The following is a 16,431-nucleotide window of genomic DNA, read 5'->3' on the forward strand; positions in this document are numbered from 1 at the left end:
GAGATTTAACTGGTGGTAAAGTTTGTGTGTGGGGCTGTATTTGAGGTGGCTTTTAGGGCAGCCCAGGCTCACAGCCTGTGTTGGAGTAGCACAGAGGTGGTCTGGGAAGAGCCAGCTCAGCTTCCCCTGTGGTTTTTGCTCTTCCATGGCTCCAACTGGTAGAACCTTTGTAGTACAAGAAGTTCTCACTCACAAAGGGCATCAGGTTAGCCTTTAGAAGATTTATGTGCCATAATATTATTTAAGCCTTTGAAAACCTGCACAGCACTCGTGAGGCAGATAATGCAGCACTTGTATGGGGCTACTTCAAAGTGAGCTGTGTGGAGGGCTGGCCCTGCTGCTGAGAGATCAATACAGTCCTGTGCTCTCTGCCCTTCAATCACATCAACAGCCTGTCAGGGGTGATGCACTGCTCCACCAGCTCAATACAAACATCAGCTTGATTCTGGTAGGAAAGATTTTATTGGACCAAACCCCCTTTCACAACAGTGTCCCAGTGCCTTTGGTGTTTTAATTCAGAATAGGTCTGTGCCCAAATAGAAGTGACATTTTCTGCTGTGATGTGCTCTTCATTGCTGCTCAGGGACATAAAATCTGTGGAGTGTAATTCCACAGAGACGTTGAGGTTGTTTCCCAGGTGTGGATCCAGTGAGTGCTCCCAGTTCCTGGCTGCCACCTGGGAGAGCTGCATTACTGGTCTGGCTGCTTTTAAGAGTTGATTACGAGGAAAGGCATTTCAGTAGAGAAGTGTTTTCGTTCCTGCATTACCCACCATGCTGCTTTGTGTTCATGTTTTAACTGGAGAACTGCATTAAGCACATGGTGTGTGTGTTACCCTCCTCTGCTGCCTTTAATTACAAGGTTCATTCATTGATGTACAGCAAACATTAAATTGGAGCTAATGGGAGATGGGTTTGGGCCTGAGCTATAATGCCTATAAAATGTGATGAGATGTGGCAAATGACTTACTGCATGACATGCAATCTGGTGACATCACATTGAATGGTGTTTCACAGAGCACTAATATTTTATGTAGCTTTTAGAAAAAAAAGCTTGGTTATAACCCTCAATGCATTAACATGCATATACCTGTTTATGGCAGTACGTTAAGCAGTGGCCCACACTGTTTCTTACATTTCTTGTTACAGCAAGGAGCTTATATATCTTAGTAGTATGAGAAATTAAGCAGTTCAAGAACACAGAGCAGGAAAAAGACCTGCTTTAATTTTCTACAGATGTTTCTGATGATTGAAGACTAAAGGAGTTTCATAATGAAATAGCAAATTGCCTGAAAGAGGTTAAACTTCACTACAAAGTTAGGTTGTATTTTAATATTCCAGGGGAGTGTATACTAATAGAATAATCACTCACCTCTTGTCTTGCAGCTTTTGGCTTGACATAGCTGTGGAACTTCCCTTTAAAGCACAGTAATTTCTGTATAAGCTGTTTGATCTGTCAAGTAGGTGTAGGAGCTTGTGTCAGACTTGAAGAAGGGAGCAGACTCAGCTCTGACAGATGATACAAATACAGTGAAGTTAATTGACTTTGCCAGGGGAGAAAATTCTTCCTCCCAATTATGTCGAATGCCAGACAACTTTCCAGAGGTGTGGAGAGAAACATGCCTAAAGGACAATACTGACACTGCTTTTCTAGTAGGTGCTTGCTCTGCTTTATTTTTATTTTTAACTTTTTTATTATTTAAGCTTTCAGGGTTAAAGTAATAAAATCTACTAGCTCAACTACCTCTTAGTTTGGAGATTCTCAGACCTCATAAATCCATTGCCCCTCTGTGGTCCTCTAGGATTTTCTGCCTGGTTTTGTGAAGATAAAAACTTTCAGGAGACTCTATGAAGCAAGAATGTCTTGGGCTTCTTATTTTTCTGCCAGTGTTAGGTGTTCTGCTTCTTTGGCTTCATATTGGCATAATTTAAACTCTGTCAGAGTGAACAGGTTTCTGTCACATTCTAAGATTTTAGTATTTGGAAGGCAGAAGAGAGGACTGGCCTTTTGACTTTGTTTGCTGGTCCCATGTCAGACCTATAGCCTGTCTCATATATGAACATTTGCAGTTTTGTGTTCCAGCACCACATGATTCTTTTACAGAAATTTCCTGTCAGTGGAGAAGGAGCCAGCCAGGCTGTCATGGTAGGGGTTATTGTTTGGAGAAATAAAACTCCCCTTTTCTCCGCTCTGGCACCTTTTCCCCCTCTCAGCCCCTTTTTTTGTTTTCAGTTCATGAGTTTTTTCCACTGCGACTTGTGATAAGTGTTACTGCCAAGAGATGATAAATAAAGTAAATAATAAAAAGGGTTTGATGTAGACAACTTTTTATTCTCTGTCACCTTTTTGTGAGGTTGTGAGGGATGGCAGAGCACTGGTGGGCAGGTCATGCACAGCCCTTCAGTTTTGCTTCACAGTGAAGGTAGAATCAGTTCAAATGTCCTTTTCTTTTGTGGCCCAAACTTAATATATATAACTGGCCCTCTTGTTCAGTTACTGTTGCAGCTTTTTCAGGAATATGTTGGTAAATCTGACTGTTCATATTTTATGTGGTTGGGTTTTTTGGTTGTTTATTGCTGGGTTTTGCCTTACAGAGGTGCCTGGGAACGTGATTGCAAGTCCATCCCTAGACAATGTACAACAGTTTAGAGGTGTGTGGAACAGTCCCTGCCTCAAGTGGAGGTTGCCATCTTTAAAAGAAAAAAGTTAAATAACATGCAGTGGTAGCAAACCATCTCCCTTTTATTCCTCCTGCACTTGACTCTCCTCCTGCTAAATGTGGCAATACTGTCAAAACTTCTCATTCTTTTGGCTTCTCCCTGTCAGTAGAACTGTTCCAGATCTTTCAGTAGCCAAGAACTCCAGTCTGTTTGTGGATTCCAAATTTTTACTCATCCTTGCATCTGGTTTTGTTGCCTTAAACCCCAGATACTTTGAGATTGACACAATATTGATCACAGTTGCATTTGGTTAAATTTGAGGTTAGTTGACATGAGTCAGTGATGAAATTGCATGTGACACTTTTTTGGACATCGGGAATTCATTATCTTTAAAATTATTTTTGAGAAACTTTATTCAGCCACTAAATATACTTTTATTAAAACAAGCCCTTAGTGTGCGTAATTGAGATTTGGAATGATGGTGTTTGTTTTTTCACATTTCTTGGAGTGTGCTTTCAGTTTAGCTAAACTAAACACCATTCTATTTAGGGCATAATTTTAAGAATATTTTTTGTAATTCTAGCAGAAAATGCTGTGACATTATAATTATGCCATTAGCATTCAATGTTTATCCATCATAAACTGGCTGTAATCCCAGTTCTGGAATACAGCTTTCTTGTTGCTCTGGATTCTTGAAGTGAAGGGACAATTTTGTCTGCAGAAATTATTTTTTAAGGAAATCCACCATTTGTGTTAGTTACATACTAAAGCACCTCGAAAAGAGAAGTCTGTCTCTCCCTCTGAAGTCATAAATGATTCTTGAAGTTTTCTTGAAGGGAGTTCACTCTTAAGGACAAGTTGAACCAGCAGATACTGTTCAGAAACAGACTCAATTCTTGCATATATTAAAACATTGCACTCATTTAACCACCTAAATTTAAAAATGGCAACTGGGTAAACCAATACAATCTAATATTGTTAACATACCTGGTAATTAGTGGGTTTGAAAGCCAAGCAGGACACAGTGATTCACCCCAGGAGTCGATGCTGGGAGCAGCACTCTGTCCTTTCCTGTGGAAGGAGCTCTCCCTCAGCAGCTTTGCAGGTGATGCAAAGGCCAGAGGAGCAGTTCCTGCACCAGATGGTTGTGCTGCCCTTCAGAGGGACTCAGCAGGCTGGAGAAATCCTGTCACAGCAGTCTAAGAGAAATGCAGGATGCTGCAGCTGGGCTGGGATAACCCCAGCACGGGCTGGGGCCTGACCTGCTGGGAAAACAGCTCTGGAGAAGGGCCTGGAGCACCTCATGGTGACTAGCAGCCTGTCCTTGTGGGGAAAAAAGCCACCGGCTTCCAGGGCTGGGCCAGGCAGTGTCACCAGGAGGCTGAAGGAGGTGGTGATGCTTCCCTTCTGCTCACACATTTGGAGTGCTGGGTCCTGTCCTGGCATCCCTGGTACCAGACATGGACATGCTGGAGCAAGGAGGGATTGGGGTGTCTGTTGTGTGAGGTGAAACTGAGGGAACCTTCAATCTGGAGAAGAAAAGACTTGGAAGGACCTTGTCTGTGTGTGTAAATACCTGATGGAGGGGCCAGAGCCCGGCTCTCCTCAGTGATCCCCAGTGAGAGGACAAGATGTCATGGACACAAATGGAAAATATGTAGAATTCCATTGGAATGCATTTACTACAAGGGAGGTCAAACACCAAGACAGGTTGTCCAGGTAGTTTGTGGAGTTGTTCCTCCTTGGAGATACTAAAACTTGACTGGATACAGCCCTGAGCTGACCCTGCTGAGCAGGGAGGCTGAACTAAGCGGGCTCCCTGTGTGCCTTCCAGCCCCAAGCTTCTCAGTGTCACTGTCCTGCTCTGATTGCATGGCAAGGTGAGAAAATGTCACCAAATAATTTCAGCAATAAGATACGTATAAAACAGTATTTTAAAATAAAAAGATTATTTATTTCAAACTGACGACTTCTAGAGCAGAATCCACTAGGAAGTGTCTTTTTTTGTCTGCAGGCTGCCTTCATCATCTTAGTTCCTTTTTTCAGAGGTTGCTCCACCAGTTTCTAAAGTGGAGTGTTGGATGCTGAGGCTGGAGTTGCCATCAGGTGTGGGCTTGGTAGCGTGAGATCAGTGGAGCTGCACTGGTGTGAGGCATGATGAGTGGTACAGCTGTGTCACCCTGAGGTTGCAGAGGTGATTGAGTGTTGAACTGCCTTTCTGTCCATGTGTCCCCCTGTCAATTGTGTACTTTCACCACTGAGTTTCAACTCTCCAGGAAAGAAACAAATACTGGAGTACAAAGGCACATCTGCTCATAAAAGAGGAGCAAATTGTCAGTGTCCTGCTGGTCCCATTGGAATGGTCCTGTGCATGTGCATGTCCCTTTTCTGCTCCTGGAGAGAGAGTGGCTGGGGTGGAGAGAGTGTGAGTCTGCCCCAGTCCACCTTTCCTTAAAGGTGCTGTTAAACACCTTTCTCTAGCTCAGGGGATGAATCTGAGCTTGGATAATGCCAACCAGATAAAAATCCAATTGTCTGTAGCAAACATAGCAAATGGCATCACTTTGTTGTAGCAGAGAGCAAAGTGTTTGTTGTGCCTTTGATCTCTAAAGTGCTCTGATGTGGTGAGGTCATCTTGAGGAAGCACTAACAGGCCTTTCCTTGAATTTTGTATTTAACTCCATGTAAAAGGAAGAAGGGAGAATGAAATCGAATGTGTGCTTATTGTGATAATTAATTTCAGTCAACAATTAGCTTACTTTTCAAAGTTCCTATGCAGGACTTAGTATTGGAATGGGACTTTGGCAAATGACTTTATTAGTTTTCACTGAAAATTAATATGTCTGTCAGCTTTTCAGTGCAGGGCTCATTTTGCTCTCCAGATCAGTAAGACTACTGGCTTCCCTTTCAAAACTATTTTTCTTTATTGGTGTATTTGCTTATGTGTCTTTAATCCTTCCAGTTACTGCTTTAGAAGATGTGGGAAGGGGAAGAATACTTGGTCCCTGAAGGTTGCTGTGAACCAGTCACTGCTCGTATGAATGAAATATTTTCATACGCCATAAACCTTTATCTCAAAGAAAGTCTTGAGAAGTTAAAATAATGGTAAATGTTCTCTAGACTAACTCTTGCAAGGGCTAAATAGCCTGGCCTTGATCCAGGAAGGCACTTAACAATGTGCTTAACTTTAAGCGCATTGAATATTCTTCCTGGCATGAGTGAAAAATCAATGAGGCTGCTCACATGCTTAAAATAAGACATGTGCTTAAGTGTCTTTCTGGACCTCAGCCAGAGCCTTCAGCCTGTGAGATGAGCTGAATTCTAACTGTGGGCAAAAGCCAGTAGTGTTTCATTTTGCTTGTCTTGTGCCTTTCTGAAGAATTCATTGATATTGTCTGTGTTTATTTTAATTGGCCTCCATTTCCCATCTACGCCCTACCAACTCCAAGGCTCTGGGAGTAAAATAGATGTGCAACTTAGGGCTGTCAAACAGCTTGTCAGGGGTAGTACTTAGACTGTATATATTGCTCTAGAGCAGGAACTGAACTTCAGAAAAGCTGGGAAAAGATGAGGTGAAACGTGATTGTTTTCTTTGGTAGCCAAGGTTTTAATATAGAGAGAAAATGAAGAGGAGAGAAGAGAAGGGCTGGTGACACGTCGCACCTTTTCAGTTAACATAGTTGCTTCTTAGGAAACATTAAAGAATGCAGACAGATGCATTAATAATCTGCTGGCAGTGGCTGTAGCCTTGGCAAGTTGGCTTTCCTACCTACTATTGATTTTTCTGACTCTCAGGCAGCAATTTGCAATGGGTGGTGTGATCCCTTACCCTCAAAATGGGCAGTGAGAGGAGTTGTCACAGCCAAAATAATTTTTACTTTCTAACTAACCCCTCCTGTTTCTTCAACAGCATCTTTTCCTGCTTAGATGACAATTTCCACTGCTGACAACTGTGAATGATAAAATATACTATTTTTAAACACAAACAGCCTCTGTGGCTAGAGGTGCAAAATAACCCTCCACAATGCACTGGAGCTCTGTGCTGGCAGCAGCCCCACTTGGGGAAACACCCCTCAAGTGCTGTAAATCTGGGGTGTTACTGCTTGGAAAAGCACTGCAGCCATGGGCATCTCAGAGAAATCTTTGCTGTCAACTCAATCTTACATGTCTAAGGAAACACGAATGTCATTCTCCCCCTGCTGCCTTTTGTTTTTCAGCATTTCATTTCAACAGTGCTTGACTTTCCCTCTTTCTCCTTTCCCTCTCCCTCTTAACATCACCAGGACAAGGGCATCTCTTTGCTTCCTTACATATTTGATATATACAGGATGAGAGAGAAACTTGGTGGAATTGAAAAGAGAGTGGCCAGAATAAAGGAAAATGGAGCATAGTTGTTTTCTAAAGGGTTAAATATGTTTGACTAGAAACAAGAAATTAAATTTTGTATGTAGTTGCAAAAGTATTCCTGAAAATGCACCTCCATGAGGGAGCAGCTGCCATTTTTATCAGATCTTTTCCACATTGAGTCTTGAGCAGTTTTGAATGAGTTTGTTTGTAGGTTGTTGATTTTCTTTCAGCTGCAGCAGTGCGTTTGCAGAAATGCACTCCAGGCTGGGTTTCAAGTTTGTTTCAAGGTAACTCACAGTGTATGTTTTTATTGTGTACTTGTCCTGGTAGTCATTTATTTCTTTAAACAGTGAATTTCTTTTTAATTATGTAAAAGCTTAATAGAATCACCTGTCACATACAGAAATTAATTTGAATTAAGTAATATGTGATTGAAGGTTTAGAAGGTATAGTCACATTCTGGGAGAGCTTAAGTGATGAAATAATGTGCACTGGGGATACCAGAGGCAGAATTAGAACTGGAAGAGTGAATGGAAAATGGGATCTTAGAACTGTTTTGTTTTCAACTGTTTTCCCCTTAGCTTTTCTAAAATCAAGCTCAAGTAGTTCTGTGGGTGTATCTGTCTGCAGGTGTCTTCAATGTGACAGAGCCTTCTGCCACCTAGTGTTACTGGGAGTTCTCCTCAGCAGGAGAATTTATTAAATGTCATTTTTATTAGCAATCCCCACTAATTTCTAGGCACTTTCTGTGAATGTTTAAAAAGGCACTTTCTGAACCAGTTTCAGAATCAGTTCAGTCAGTAGCACAACTTCTTTGGAGGCAGATTTTGGGGATGCAGTTTGCAAGTTGAGTTGTTAAATAATCCACGGAGAATTTCAGCAGTTGTGGATGTCACTGCTCTGTAACAACTCTGTTGGTATTTTCTCTCCCAAGTGAAACTAAGGGATTCTGCCTAACTCAGCACACTCCTGTTTCATATCTGTGCTTTCTGTTTCAGGATATTGGATTAGACTGAAAGCAACAGAAAATTAAAATTAATTCAGCAGAAATCATATAAAGAATGATTCAATTTAGGCACTTAACTTATTGTCTTTTTAGAAGAGTAAAATGAAGATCTCCTATCATCACTGCATTTTTCCCCTCTAGAAATTCTACCAGGGCACAATAGAGAAGGACAATAAAATCCAGAGAATTTCACCCAGATTTCACAATAGAATTGTTAAGCTGCTAAAACAGAAAAAGAGTCTCAATGATGCTTTATATTCAAGCCAAATAATAATAGCTCCTACCATATGCTGACAGATAAGAGGAAATTGCCTAGCATTGAAGGAGTGCGTTTTTTCCCCTTCATTCCTCTGTAAAAAAATAATTTCAGGAGAACAGGGCAACTTTTCGCTCCTCCCCAGCTGTGAGAGCTGTGACTGCTCTGTGGCAGAGTGGGGCTGTGCAGCTCCTTTGCTGTTGGGGTTTGAGAGCTCAGCCCAAAGGATGCTTTTCATCCTTCACCCCTCCGTGGTGATGAGGAGAACCTCTGTCCGAGCTCCTGCCCTCTTTTCTCCCTCCCACCTCTCCCAGGCCTTGCTGAGCAGCAAACGCCAGCCTGGCTGAGAGCTGTAAACCTGATCCTCCTCAGCATCAGCCTGAAATGCTGACCTGACCAGCAGCAGCCAGAACCTGAGGCGGCCCAGGGGCTCATGCATTAGAGCACAAGTCAGCTGCAAGAGAAAGCGACCTGCTTTTCACCTTCTTTTGACCTCAACAATCTCATCTTCTTTATGTGCTGTCATTCAAAATGCAATATTTGCTTTCAACAATTGCACTTTTCACTTTCTGCCTAAAGAAAATAGCTTTGGGTTCTTACGATCTGAAAGGAATAACCGAGAGTTTGTAGTTTTTCATTTGAGATAATTATTAGGTTTGGCAGCTTACTTATCTGATCAGTATCAGCAGCTAAAAACCCTCTAGAAATTCTTGTGCTTGTTTGAATCATATTAAACTGGAATTGCCATATGATGTGAATTCGTTGCTTCTCAGAACAGAGAGTGCTGTGTCACAGTGGAAACAGAACTGACTTTCTGACTGGAGAAGCTGTATTTCAAAGCTGAGGTTATAACCACTTTTTCTGTGTTTATATGATTTTTTTTCCATCAGTAGTGATTTGGGGGCAAAGCCTGTTGCTGTGCCTGATACATGAGTCACCCAGGGGCTCTGCTCTTCCCTGCTAAGGCTAAAGCAAGTCCTTAAATGCAAGAAAAACTTGAAAAGTATTCTGCCACTTTGTTTTCCAGCCTTGGGCCTGAAATCAAGGTCCTCCCCAGTGCTCCTGGAGCTAAAATACCTCCTGTCTGCTTGGAGCCATCCTGGACTCTGCAGTTGTGTCCTGAGCTAGTGGGTGGCATCTCTGTGTCCATGGCAGGGGGGGTTGGAACTGGGTGATCTTTAATGTCTCTTCCATCCCAAATCATTCTATTATTCTGTGATACAATCACAACTGTTCTTGTCTGTTGCCTCAGGACTGTTCATCAAGCAAAATGTGCTAAAAAGAGAGAGAAAAAAGTGTCTGTGCATCTCCATCCTCCTTCTGGAGGTGTTCCTGACAAAGGGCTCCCTTTGCCTACAGATGCATAATTTACATGGAAGCTGGTGCTGCAGGAATCTCTTTCATGTAGCTCTCCCAAAGCCCCAGTTCATCAATATGGATCTCTGGCTGTGCACTGGGGGATTCATGGTGCTCAGTGGGATGTGTGGAACACGGAAAAAAAGGGAGAGTGGGAGGAACAGGAGGGAATTTTTATCCTAAAGAAGAGTTTGTGTGTGTCCAAAAGAACTGTCTTTCAGGATAAAAGCTGTGTTTTCCCTTCTTGCCTGCAGAAGGGATGCTGTATTCCCAGAGTGCAGCCCAGGGAAGTGTTCCCCTAGTCCTGGGGAAAGACACAGTGGTGTCTTTAAAACGGAACTTATCCTTACATAAAAAAGCCTGTGAAAACAGTCTTGACTTAGGTAGAAAGTTACAGAACAGTGGTTAACTTCCTGAGAGTTCTAATAAATATTTAAACACATCCGTGTTCTTCTTGTGCCCTTTGTCCTAAACACAGTGTGTGGGAGGAAGAGTGGAACTGGAGGACAGAGGGTAAGATGAAGAATTTGGTGATCAGTCCACGCCAAAACATTTCCACAACACGCTCAAAAGAGAGCTGCTTCGCAATTACAGAAATGGTGGCTTTAATGAAAAGGGAAATAAAAAAAAAAAAAAGGAAAAAAAAAATCCAATCTCACAGCTGAGAAAAGGCCCTTGTGTTCAATGACATTCTTCCCGGGGTCAAGTACGAGTGGAGCCCGATTTAGTCACAGCCTAAATGTGGCAGCGGCTCCGCAGCGCTCCCGGTGCAGTCGCTGCCGGTCCCCGGGCGGGCACTGCAGTGTCCTTGTGCACCGGGCCGGGAAAACGCTTCCCTTGCAGTTGTTGGAGCGCTTTCTCCAGGGGCTGATTGATTTACTGGATCTGGAAGTCCAGCCCTGGAAACCTGAGCGAGGGAGAATGCCTGAAGCACGGTGCTGAGGCCGGGTGTTGAGAGGACAGACAGCTGGCGGGTGACCTCGGGGAGATGACAAATGGGGGACCAGGTGCCCCCGCTCATCCCAGAGCGCTCCCGGCCCCTCTGGAGTTACGGAAGTCACTGGCGCTGAAGGAAGGCTTCCTGTGAGCAAGGCTTCTAGAAATAAACACTAACCTCTTGTTACAGCAAAGTGCATGAGGCTAAGGAATCCAAGCAGCTATTAGGGAAGGAGTTGAAGCAGAAATCCTTGCTGTTTAAAAGGGAATAAAATAAATTCATCCAAACGGCAGCGCCTGTGCGTATTTTGGAGGTGGCAGGAACGTGTGGTGAGCAACGAGAAGCAAAATGTTTACACAGCACAGTCAGTGATGGCTCTTCTCTGCCATGTATGGAGCCATCCAAACAATAAAATGTTTGGGAGGAAACTGAGACACAAGCAACCCCCTCAAGAACCGAAGAGAGAGAAGTCAGCGCAGAGTTTGTATGAAATATCCTTTCTGGAGCTGAAACATGTGACCAAAAAGAACTTGCATAGCCTTTAGTTTTCCTTTGCTTGCAAAGGATTTGTGTATTTGCAGGTTCTGCTTTCCATTTCCTGTTTTTATTTTAAAATAGGCAGTTGCGTGCTAAAATGAGGAGAACTTTCGGATAATCCTCGTCTTGAATCCACTCTGCAACAGCACAGAAATCTATAACTCGTCTTGCCTTAGACCTGCTGAGGATATGCTTCCTTTCTCTAAGGCTTCTTTAGTGGGGTTGTGATGTACTTTAGCAGCTTCAGGGCTGTTTGTTTTGGGTTTGTTTTTTTTTTTTTCAACTAAAAAAACCCCAACAAAACAAGATGACCTCTGTCATCACTTTAGCTTTTGAAACTGTGTTCAAGAATTCCTGTATTAACTCAGAATCACTGAGTGCTCCGAGGACAGCATTGGCTGCTCTCTTGCACTGGTATTCACATTTCCTAAGGCTGGAACAGTTATACCTTGTCTGAAGTGATGCTGACTGATCAAATATTAAGACGAGCTGATTAAATGTAACATTTGGTTATTATCAAAGGGAATATGCAAACACCCACTGTGAATTGTGGGCTCATATGAGGGGCAAAATTGTATTTCTCAAACATGCACTGGATTTACACGTGGGAATTCCTGTTGGATGTGAATCTCTAGTTTGGATAACTCCTCAGTGAAAAGAGAAGGTTTATTTAACTTGGTAACATTTGTAACATCTCCAGCTGTAATTGGATTTACAGTTCCCTTTGAAGATGGGAATAGGTCAGCTTGCACAATTTAAGGGGTTTATGTCCCATTTCAAAGTAGTTTTTATATCTACAGTTTTCAGTGCTTTAAGTTGATAGTCTCAAAGTCTGTAGTCCATTGTACTTGGAATTTATAGACTTTTCTACCTGAAATAGTTGTATCAAGGTGGTGCCTTCCTGGATAGAACCCTGCAGTGGGACTGGAATTGTCCAAACCTCATTTTTTGGACTGTGCCTGCAGGTCCTGTCCCAGGGCTGTATCCAGCCTGCAGCAGAGGAAATGTACAAAATGCATATCAGGGCAGAGGAGTACAAAGCTTCCTTTATTCTATAAAACCTTTTTCATCGTTAGTTTCCTGTCTTTACACTTTAAAACATCCACTTCTTTTAAAATTATATCAGTTTCTGGGAGGCGGAAGGCATTTCTCCTTTTCCTTTGATCTCAATTTCTCTGTAGCTTTTCATCTTACCTCAAGGCAACAGCACTGACTTCTCAGTTACTCCAAAAGCAAATGTTTATGTGTTAAATAAATGCAAGTACCTGAGTCTGGTCTCGCATCTATTTAAAAACCAGGGCAGCAGTAGAATTGCAGTGCTGGGAAAATGCTGGAGAACCAGGTGTTCTCTAAAACTTTTCTTTGTTTAAAATTCTTTTTATTTTGCCAGTGGAAGACCTGGGTTTTATGAGGACCACTGAAGGTATATTTTGAGGTAGCTGTCATAAGGAAATTTCCCTCCAGTCCACTCCCCAATGTATTAGCTTTTCAGTGGAAATGTTTGGTCTCTGGACTCTGGATTTCATCACAAAAAGAAGAAGTTTTTAGGGAAAGTAGTATGGGAAAATCTGATTCTGTTCTCTTCCCCCACTGAGGGAGGCTTCTGTGACTTTGAGTGTTTGCATTTAAAGGTTTTTCTACTCCAGGGTTCATGACTGCACTCACCAGTTCACAGGTAATCTGTAATAAACCCCGAGATGGGTCATTAGATAAATCTTAAAAGTCATGTATGGGTTTCACCATTAACAGAGGAAACAGTTTATGTGAAACATCAAATAAAAGTGCTGTAGTTTTTACCTTAAACCCTGGGAAATTCCTTTATTGGTCACTGTTGCAGCAGGACACTGGTGGCTTTTGAGATTCCAGGATCTGAAATGTTTGCCCTTTATATAAAGGACATTATAAGGGAGAAGAGGATGAGGGAAAAGAGGGGGGAAAGCTCATCACTGATTTCTACCTTTGGAGTCAGAACTGGCTTTATCAGCAACAGCTGTTTCATAGTTAATATCACATTTTGAGGTGCTTTTTTTGCCTCTTTCAGTGTCAGGTAGCAGAACTCTGTCCCGTTCTATCTCAGCTGAGGTGTGCTGTGGCAGACATGTTTTGTTTTAATTTTAAACTACTTTGTTTCACCACACGCAGTTTACACACACTCCTGCCCTGAGAAAACTCTGACAATGTTTGAAACAAATTGCTGTTTAGAAAAAGCAGATGGAAGAGGTTAAAAAGAATCACTAGGAGTCCTATATTTCTTGTATATAGTTGTTGGGCTGGGGCATTTCCTGTCTTTTCTACTGGGAAACTTTATTTTTGGTAGAACAGAGTTCTTCACTCAGAAAACCCAAAGTGGAGAAATAAAAGTTCTAGAAGCTTAAACTCTCAGTTATGTTTTTTTTCTTAATCCTTAACTGTGACAAAAAGAGATCCGTTAGAGACAGAAGGCATCTGCTTTTGCAGAATTTATTGCAAGATGAAGGCACTAAATTTCCATGCTGGAAATCAGAATTGTGATAAGTAAGCAATGGTTCTGTTGCAGGTTCCTGGGGTGTGGGTGAGTGAAATGGGCTGAGCAAGTTTGGGGCATGGAGAAAGGTCTGGCATTTATCTGACACCTCAGAGAGCAATTTCTGCTCACTAAGCTCTCAGAAAGCAGCACAGGGTCATTAATAATAACAAACCAGCCTGGCTTACTGAATGTGAATGTGAATACTGAGAGCTGAATGTGCACAGCACTGCTGTCTGCAGGTGGGATTCCTGGGGCTGCAGGGGAGGTGTCTGAGCTGGATCACTTGTCTTTGGCAGGATTTTTAGCAGCTAAAACTCTGTTTTGGTATTTAGAGTGAATTTTCCTTGTACCCCTGCATTGTGGGCTGTGTTCAGTCCATAAAGTGCCATAATCTGGGTAAAAATATATTTTTTATCTCTCTCCTTTGGGATCTGTCATATTTGGACCTCATCATGCTTAGTCCTGTTTTGACATTCACACTGATTGCTGCAATTGTATACAGAGAAGCATTGAAAAAACCCCAAATAACAGAACTTCTTCAGTGATTGCACCTATTAAATAGATTTTCTCCTATTTTTTCTGTGTGGTCTGTAGGGTGGAGGAGAGGAGTGGCTGGTGGCAGGTGCCCATCAGGGCTGGCAGTGTGACGTCGGGCAAGGAGGGTTTGAGTTGGGCTCATGAGGAGCCCTTGCTGAGCTCATGGCTGTGTTAAACTTGAATTCAGAACAGGCTGTCTTGGCTGGGGCTCAGCAGCAGCTTCTGACACCAGTCATAGCTGGTGAGTTTAACATCTAAATACAATCCTAGTACCCAAGTGCTAAAATGGATGAAAGTCTACTTGGTGGTTTTTAATTTTTTTTAAAAAAAATTATTTTATTTGAGGATCAGGCTTGTAGTTACTCCCTGGAACGATGAATTGCTATTCTGGATTTGAGTACCAGCTTTGTGCCTTGTGTGTTTGCCCTGCCTTAGTCATTAATTTTAGTCTGAGAGAGGGAGAACCACAGCAGATTTGAGTAACACCCAGTGAATGCCTGTTCCCAAATGCATTTCCTGGGGCTATTTAATGGAGAACAGCAATGAACCCCGCTCATTTTATAAACAAATTCTGTTTGGCTGCACGGACCGACTGTGGTAGAGCTGTTCAAAGGAAAACAGAGCTGAGCAGAGGAGCTCAGTTTGTACCTGCTCAGGGACTAGAGAGTAACCCAGGCCACACATTCCTCAGCAGAAGCCAGGCCAGTCCAGTTCCTTACGTGCCTCTCTCCTCTGATGAGACCCAGTCTGCAGCTCACTGTGAGTAATGCAGCAATAGCTCATCCCAGGGATTGGTAAATCTAATGAAAATGCTGTCTCCAGAAAGGCTCAGGAATGCAGCAGCCTATGCTACTGCCTTGCTAATGCTTCACACAGTTTTCCAGACTGGAGTATTTTGCTTGCTTTATGCAACCACTATTTATTATTTAAATGATGAATCTGGAAAATTTCCCAGATCTAATGTCTGCCCCATTACTTTCTGTCTTGGATACTGTGGATAATCAGATGAGCAGTAAATCTACTCCGTGGAATAGAATTAATTTTTTTTTACCCTGTCAAACAACTTGTGAATGATTTTTCTTTTCTTCACTCCCATAAAATATCTAATAGGTAAAAATGATCTGTATGCCAAATGCACAGTTATTCCATATGTATCTCTCAGTGGTGCATCTGCAGAAACACTCCTGGGAGTGTTTTTATCTTGGGCAGCAGGAAAGATTGTGTGAAATAATCCCTAGCACTGGTACTTTCAGTTGGGTGGTTGAAGGGACATACCATGGGGTAGTTTGGGCTTGTTGTGTATGTTTGGTTCTTTTTGTTTGTTTAAGTGGGGGGTTTTATTTTTGGTTTTTGGTGTGTGTTTATTTTAGCCAGGTTTGATTGTGCTCTTTCTCCATTCTCTCTGATTGTTTCTGACGTCTTTCCCAAATTTCTCTGGAAGCAGACCACCCTGCTGAGCAGTGGGGGGATGTTTGCCAGTGGCCCTGGGAGCTGCTGAGCTGCTGTTGCTGAGCTGCTGTTGGGTCCTCTGGCTCTCAGCAGCAGCAGCAGTGCCAGAGGGACTGGGGCTCCTGGGCTGTGCTGGGAAGGCACAGGGGGTGACATCCACTCCCACACTGAGCCCACAGAGCCTCACCTGGTGAAGTGGTTGTGACACAGCCTTGGGAAAGGAGAAAACATGAAGAAAACCCCTCCCAGGAACAACCAGCTTGATTCTGAGCCTCCACACCGAGTGTCAATTACACATCTTTCCTTGAAAACAGGAGGGATTTTATAGTTTTCATTTTTTTTTCCTCCCACCCCCTCCATGGGGATGAGAAACTGAAGGTCAGGAATGAGCCCCTCAAGGCTCCTGAAGAACAAACTAGGGGCTATTTTAACTCCCCTGAAAGGTTAATAGGGAAGATCAATATCCAAAGGCTGCAGCCAAGGAAAAGGGGCTTGTTTGGGCAGAGCCTGAAGCAGAGCATAGGCATTGCTGGGAATGGGAAGTGTGAAATGGTGGGCCGCGGAACACACAGCCCTTCAGCCCTGCTCAAAAATAATAGTGCAGGCTTTTTTTAACTTCAGAGTTTAGAGTTTAGTCTGCCCTCAGTAAAAACAAGTTACATTAAAAAACCGTGCACCAGAAAAAGCAAACCTCTTTTTCCTGGTTTCTGCTTATAAGATTTACAGGTACTTAAAATAAACCTATGAAAAACAGACCCAGTGTGCTGGAATTTGCTAACTAGTGAGAGCAATTACCTCCAGGTCCCAAGACCTAACGGAGCTCGGCTTTTTTAGAAATAA

The 16,431-nt window shown here is 42.7% G+C and overlaps 1 protein-coding gene across 1 annotated transcript in view; it reads left to right on the forward strand.

Moving 5' to 3' along the window:
* MNAT1 (MNAT1 component of CDK activating kinase) overlaps window positions 1-16,431 on the forward strand; it is a 116,379-nt gene that overhangs the window by 97,203 nt on the left and 2,745 nt on the right. The gene's annotated exons all lie outside the window — the stretch shown is intronic.

The sequence above is a fragment of the Zosterops lateralis genome (assembly GCF_965231275.1).
Source record: "Zosterops lateralis genome assembly, chromosome: 6".
Classification (NCBI taxonomy): Eukaryota; Metazoa; Chordata; class Aves; order Passeriformes; family Zosteropidae; genus Zosterops; species Zosterops lateralis.